The sequence below is a fragment of the Herpailurus yagouaroundi genome, unplaced genomic scaffold (assembly GCF_014898765.1).
Source record: "Herpailurus yagouaroundi ecotype Mexico unplaced genomic scaffold, PumYag 159, whole genome shotgun sequence".
NCBI lineage: Eukaryota > Metazoa > Chordata > Mammalia > Carnivora > Felidae > Herpailurus > Herpailurus yagouaroundi.
In genome coordinates, this window is record NW_024412400.1 from 11,161,937 (window position 1) to 11,169,117 (window position 7,181).

General features: G+C 46.8%; 1 protein-coding gene across 4 annotated transcripts in view; it reads left to right on the forward strand.

The window, feature by feature from the left end:
* OSBPL10 (oxysterol binding protein like 10) overlaps positions 1–7,181 on the forward strand; it is a 313,330-nt gene that overhangs the window by 87,346 nt on the left and 218,803 nt on the right. The gene's annotated exons all lie outside the window — the stretch shown is intronic.

Below are 7,181 nucleotides of genomic sequence, written 5' to 3' on the forward strand. Positions count from 1 at the left end.
TATATATATATATATATATATACACACACACACACACATATGTGTATGTATATGCACTGTGCTTGCTATGGGCCGGGTCCCATTCTAAGCGTTTTACAAATAACAACGTATCTGATCCTTACAGAAGTCCTGCAAGGTAGATACTTTGATTACCTGATTCTTTGGTTGCTTAGATGTTTGTTTTGTGCTCACGTGTCAGCTGCAGACACATGTTTGTAGCTGCGTCTCTTTTGAGAAAAATTCTTTGGAGAAAACCTCAAAACAGAATTCTGTCCATTCACTGCCCCCTCCCTCTTCCCAGAAAATCGGGGACGTTCTACTTTTATTTGAGCTCAAGTGGCAAAACACCAGCTGTTTCCACCAGGTCAGACCAGGGTGGGAGTGCTTTTGCTTCAGGTTCCCTGGGAGTCTGTGGACAGTGAGAGCGTGCGGAAATGTTGGCCTGCTCTGTCCTGCGCTTGGGATTCTGTGTTCCCCAGAGAGCCCACAGCCACCCGGGCGGACCCAGACGACCTCCAGGCAGTTTTGTTTTTGGATGGGGGATTGTGGTCACGGCGGGTCTGGTTACGTGGAACCCTTGGAGCGTGTGTTCGAGGAACAGGTGACAGGTTAATTTTGTTTTGGGTGGCATTTTTTTAGAGGCGTGACCCTTTTGGGTTGGTTTTATTAAATGCCAGGGAGAGCTAGCTAGCCAGCAAGTGGATTTCATTTTGGAAATGTGTGTACTTTTCCAGGGCCCTTTGTGGCAGCCTGATGTGCTGGCCATACATCATTTTGGCCATTCTTGCATTAGTGACTGCAGGTAATTGCTGGGCCTGTTGTGTCTCTTCTCCGCAGCCCTGGGATCTGCTGACGGGGTGGCTCTTACGCTTCTGCCGAGCTTTGGGTTTTCTGCCAGCCTGGGACGCCGGCGGAAGGTGGTCCAGCCATAAAGCTCAGGCTGGGTGGGAAAAAGTGGATTAGAGTGGATACGGAGAGCTGGGTGTGGAAGGACCAGGGAGGGAACGAGCCAACGCTAAGGGTGCCGGTCAAGGCCAGATACGCGGTCTCTCCTCAGGGAAGCCGGTGGCCTTGGGGAGTGAGGTTCAGAGTTTCCCCTTTTATCTCCTCGCCTTCCCTCCTTCCGGGCGCCAGCTGCCCGCAGAATCCTTTGAGGAGAAATTACTCCCGGACAGGCTTAGCTCGTTGGTTTTCGCAAACATCGTACCTTTGGCTTCCAGGCTGAACGTTCGACGACATTTCCTGAGCGGCGTTCCTTCCTGTTTGCTATGACCCTGCTTTTAGATTCTTTAAAGTTGAGGCCCCCTGTTCTGAGGTGGAAGATTTAGTTCGCTCCTGCCTGTTGGAGAGAGGCGGGATAGGGTAGTGGTTAGGGGCCAGATCGCTTAGGGTCCCCTCTTTCCTGCTGATTGGTTGTGTGGGTCTGGTAAGGGGGAGACCTTCTCGGTGCCTTGGATTCCGTGTCTTTATTTGTTCTTTAAAAATGTTTCTTTACTTGTTTTTGAGAGAGAGCACACGTGAGCGGGTCAGGGGCAGAGAGAGAGAGGGAGAGAGAGAATCCCAAGAAGGCGCTGCGATGTCCGCGCAGAACCCGATCGACGCGTGGGGCTTGAACCCACAAACCGTGGGATCAGGACCTGATCCGAAATCCAGAGGCGGACCCTTAACCAGCTGAGCCACGCAGGCGCCCCTTCCTTGTCTTTAAGAAGAGGGTGATAATAGCACCTACATCTTAGCAATTGTTTTCTCCTCTACCTTCCCAGCTCTCCTCCGTAGAGGGACCATGGGATGAAGGTGGGATGTTTGTCCCACGTCCCCACCCCCATTGCTGGCACCTAGAACAGTGCCTGGCACTTAGTAGGTGCTCAGCATATCTGCTGAAGGAATAACTATGGGAAAGACTGTGGGAATGCTCTTTGCTAGGGCCTCTTGTATTTGGCGTGTCTTTGGAATACAGAGAGGATCAAGGAGGAAGGGCCTGGAATTGGAAAGTTGGAATCCTTTTCCTGCATGCTGTCAGCTTTCTGCGTTGTTGGGCTGGCCCGTCTCCCTCGCTTTCCCCTGTGGAATCTGGGACTTCATAGCAGGGTGCCAGGGCACTGGTGACTGACTTGGGGGACTGCCTTAGGGCTGGCAAGAAGCAACCTCTTAGGGCTTTCCGTGTGCCAGGCACATCTCTAAAGTGCTTTATGTATATTAGCTCACACAAGCCCCAGTACAGCTCTAGGAAGCAGCGTCTTCTTAGCTCCATTTTACAGATTGGAAACGGAGGCACCAAAAGGTGAAGTGATTTGCTCAAAGTGATGTGGTATTTTGAATGTATGTTAAATGCCTTTGTGCTGGTCATTTGTGCTAGGCTCTGAGTGGGCAGCAGTGGAGAAACCCACTGTGGTCCTGCCTTCAAAGACTTTACAGTCTAGTGAGCATGTGTTTTAACAAATAATCCCACAAATAATTACAAACATGATGGCTTGTGAGACTACTTGGGAAGCACTGTGCCCTAGGGCAGAGTGACGGGACCTGGTGTAGATGGGTGGGAGGAAGGCTTCGCTGAATGGCAGACACTTCAGAGCTGAGATCTGAAAGGACACAAACTAGCCAGGTCAAGAGTAGGGAACAGGTTTCTAGGCAGTGGGAACAGCATGAGCAAAGGCCCTGAGGCAGGAGAGACTTGGAAACAGGAAGCTAGCCAGTGTGGCAGTAGCAGAGGGGACAGGGAGGGGATTGGAAGAGGAGATGAGAAGAGGCAAGCTGCGTGATGCAAGGTCTTTAGGCCCGTTGAGGATTTTGAATTTTATGTTGAATGCCACAGGAAGCCATTTAAGGATTCTGATCAGGAGTACGTGATGGCCTCGTTTGCAGTTTAAGAAAAATCTTTATGTTGGGCAAAGGAAAAATGGATCAGATGTGAGTGAGAATGGATGTGGGGAGGTCCACAGGAAAGCTTTATGTTTTGACTTTTGCCTTTAGAAAAGTATTTAAAATTTATTTTACTTATTTTGAGAGAGAGCGCGAGAGAGAGAAAGAGAATCCCAAGCAGGCTCTGCATTGCCAGGCTGGAGCCTGATGTGGGGCTCGAACCCACAAACCATGATGAGATCACGACCTGAGCCAAAATCAAGAATCGAATGCTTAACAGATTGGGCCACCCAGGCGCCCCTAAAAGAGTATTTAAAAATCCAGTGATCACTTCAATAGATGCCGAAAGATATTGCACAAAAGTCAACATCTATTTTTTATTAACCTTTGATTTTGAAATAATTTTAGATTGCGGCGCCTGGGTGGCTCAGTTGGTTAGGCGACTGACTTCAGCTCAGGTCATGATCTCGCAGTTTGAGAGTTCGAGCCCCATGTCGGGCTCTGTGATGACAGCTCAGAGCCTGGAGCCTGCTTCAGATTCTGTTCTCCCCCTCTCTCTACCCCTCCCCTGCTCATGCTCTGTGTCTCTCTGTCTCTCAATAATAATAAATAAACGTTAAAAAAATAAAAAAAAAAGAATTTTAGATTTCTAAGAGTTGCAAAGATAGTAAGAACATTTTCATATACCATTCCCCCAGCTTTCCTAACCAACATCTATTTTGAATTAACATTCCTACTGGGGCGCCTGGGTGGCTCAGTCAGTTAAACGTCCGACTTCAGCTCAGGTCATGATCTCATGATTCATGGGTTCGAGCCCCACATCGGGCTCTGGGCTGACAGCTCAGAGCCTGGAGCCTGCTTTGGATTCTGTGTCTCCCTTTCTCTCTGTCCCGTCCCCATTCATGCTCTGTCTCTCAAAAAATGAGTCAACATTAAAAAAAATTCCTAATAAATTAGCAATGGCTGCTTCCTTATTAGAGTGAAGTATATCTCTCTGAAACAGCCAATATCATCCTGAATGGTAAATACGGAGACATGTTTCCACTTAGGACAAGAATGATGTAAGGTTGCCTGCTCACTTAGGTCAGAACATTCTATGCCATGTAAACAGGCAAGAAAAGGAAATAAGGAACAATTAGAAAAGAGAGAGCCATCTTTCTCATTACCTGTAATACCCAAAAGAGTTAAATTAAAAACTCCCAAAGTTGACATCAGAGAAGTGGTAAAATTGTAAAATAAATATCTAAAAATCGATCCCCGTGTTGGGGCACCTGGCTGGCTCAGTCAGTAGAGCATGAGACTCTTGGTCTTGGGGTCATGACTTTGAGCCCCACACTGGGCATAGAGATTACTTAAGAAGAATCTATATTAGTGTAACAGAGATAAAATAATTGCCTTAAATGCCAACAGATTGCCTATACTGTATAATTTCTCTTTGGAGGACCCACCTGAGGGGTGGAGAAAAGTGAGGAGAGTTCTTGGGGGAATAATGGGTTTGGTATGAGGGGAGACCAGGGGATGAGTAGAAAAACGGGCCGGTGAGAAATTAGTCAAAGTGGTCAAGAGATCAGAGATGGAGATTTTCGCAGGGGCCCGCTGAAGAACAGGAAGGGACAGTGTTATGGTAAATTATTTGTTTTTTTTTTTTTTAAGAAGTTTTACTTTTTAACTTTGTTGGTTTATAAACTACCATTTAAAAAATAGTCCTTAGTACGTCGCTAGGGCTTTTTATTTTTTAAATTTTTTAATTATTTTTTAAAATATTTATTTTGAGAGAGGGAGAGAGAACAAGCACACGTGTGCGTGCACATGACCGGCGGAGGGGCAGCGAGAGAGGGGCAGAGAGAGAATCCCAAGCGGGCTCCACACTGCCAGTGCAGAGCCTGATGCAGGGCTTGATCCCCTGACTGTGAGATCCTGACCTGGGCCAAAGTCAGGAGTCGGATGCTTAACCGACTGAGCCACCCAGACACCCCTCACCATTACATTTAAGGATAAATCAGCTGAACACCAAACTAAGGATTCCAAGATTTTTTCCTTTGCAATCGGAAAATATTCTGTGGTCTTCTTTTCTTTCTTTTCTTTTTTAATATAATTTATTGTCAAATTGGCTAACATACACTGTATACAGTGTGCTCTTGGTTTTTGGGGTAGATTCCCGTGGTTCATCACTTACACACAACACCCAGGACTCATCCCAACAGGTGCCCTCCTCAACGCCCATCCCCCGCTTTCCCCTCTCCCCCACCCCCCATCCCCCCTCAGTTTGTTCTCTGTATTTAAGAGTCTCATGGCTTGCCTCCCTCCGTCTCTGTTTGTACCTATTTTTTTCCCCTTCCCTTCCCCCACAGTCTTCTGTTCAGTTTCTCAAGATCCACATATGAGTGAAAACATACGGTGTCTGTCCTTCTCTGACTGACTGACTTCACTCGGCATAATACCCTCCAGTTCCATCCACAGTGCTGCAAATGGCAGGATTTCATTTCCTTTGCAGTTTGAAGGTATTCTGTTGTCTTCCGGCATCTGGTATTACTGTTGAAAACTCTGATGTCAGTCTGCTATTTTTTTCCTTATAGGTTTTCTGCCTTTTCTCTCTGGAAATTTTTAGATGTGTTCTTTCCCTTCAATTATTAATTTTACTGTGATAGATCTAGGTAGGGGCTTTTTCTCATTCGACCTTCTTGGCATTCTGTGAGTTCTTTCGGCCCGAAGCGTTAGCGCTTTCTTTAATTGTGGCGAACTCCTGGTTCTTATTTCTTTAAACGTTTCTCCTTCACAGTGTTTTATTGTTTTTTTTCTTTTTTCCCCTGTGGAAGTGCTACGAGATGGGTGTTGACACTTCTGTTGCATCACGTTTTTCCCTACCTTTAAAATCCGTTTTCCCCCACCTTTAAAATCCGGTCCTCTTGCGTTCAGCGAGACTGCCTTGATTAATCTTCCGGCTCCCCAGTTCATTTTTCCACCTCGTTCTGTTCTTCTGCCAATCCATGAAGGGCCCTCTTACAAAACTTCTCTTTCAAACTCAGGATTTTCTTTTTTCAACGTTTTTATTTATTTTTGGGACAGAGAGAGACAGAGCATGAACGGGGGAGGGGCAGAGAGAGAGGGAGACACAGAATCGGAAACAGGCTCCAGGCTCTGAGCCATCTGCCCAGAGCCCGACGCGGGGCTCGAACTCACGGACCGCGAGATCGTGACCTGGCTGAAGTCGGACGCTTAACCGACTGCGCCACCCAGGCGCCCCTCAAACTCAGGATTTTCAGTAGGTGGTTTTATCTGCTGCCTTCGATTCCAATCGCTCGTAGCCTCCCGTAGCTGGCAGAGGCTGTTTAAGGTATTTAAGGTATTTAAGGTTTTTTTTTTTTTTTTTTTTTTTTCCCATTAGGTCTGCTGCTGCCAGTGTGAATTGTCCCATTCTTTCCTCCCATCCCCAGTTACAGCACACACGCGTCTCTAATTTTCTGGTTCTTTTGCTTTGGTCGCATACCCTCTGCTGGCTTTGCGATGCTTAGCTGCCCTGCCTGTTCTCTGTGTGGGAGACGAGTGACAGAGGCTTGGGTGCTTGCCTGGCTGCCCCAGGCGACATGACTTGGTGGGGGAAGATGTCCTCGGGGCTGACGTTGCAGTCTGGATGCTTCAGTCTTCTTTTTTCTTCCTCCGCCCAAGGACTTGACTTGAGTCTGTCTGTCTGTCTTTCTGTCTTTTTTTTTTTTAAGTTTATTTACTCATTTATTTTGAGAGAGAGAGAGAGAAGCAGAGAGAGAGAGCGAGAGACAGAGTCCCAGGCAGGCTCCGCTCTGTCAACACAGAGCCTGGCGCGGGGATTGAACTCGCAGAACGTGAGATCACGGCCTGAGCCGAAACCAAGAGTTGGACCGTTAACTGACTGAGCCACCCAGACGCCCCAAGCACAGTTTCTAACGCTGTGTGTGTAAAGGGGATATAGCACTCATGTTAAGTTATTCTCCGTGATTAATTGTTGAGTGACTTCTGAAGCACTATTTAGGATTATAATAGGTTGCTGCCTTTCATTTAATACGGTGATGTGGTAACTCCTCATCCATGTTACTTTTTCTGGGTTCCCCATTGCGTTTAACCCAAATACTTCTAGCAGTTACGTGACTTGATGCTTTTGCCCATAGAGCAAATTCATGTATGTTTTCAGATAACATGACTATAAGCTTCTTGAGAGCAGAAACTGTGCCCTGTTTCCCAGTGTATCCTTAGCATTTGGCGTTTAGTAGGGTTGCTAAATACTGGTGGTAGTAGGAGCATTATACTCCTGGTTTTTTTAAAGACTTTTTTTGTGTTTGTTTATTTTT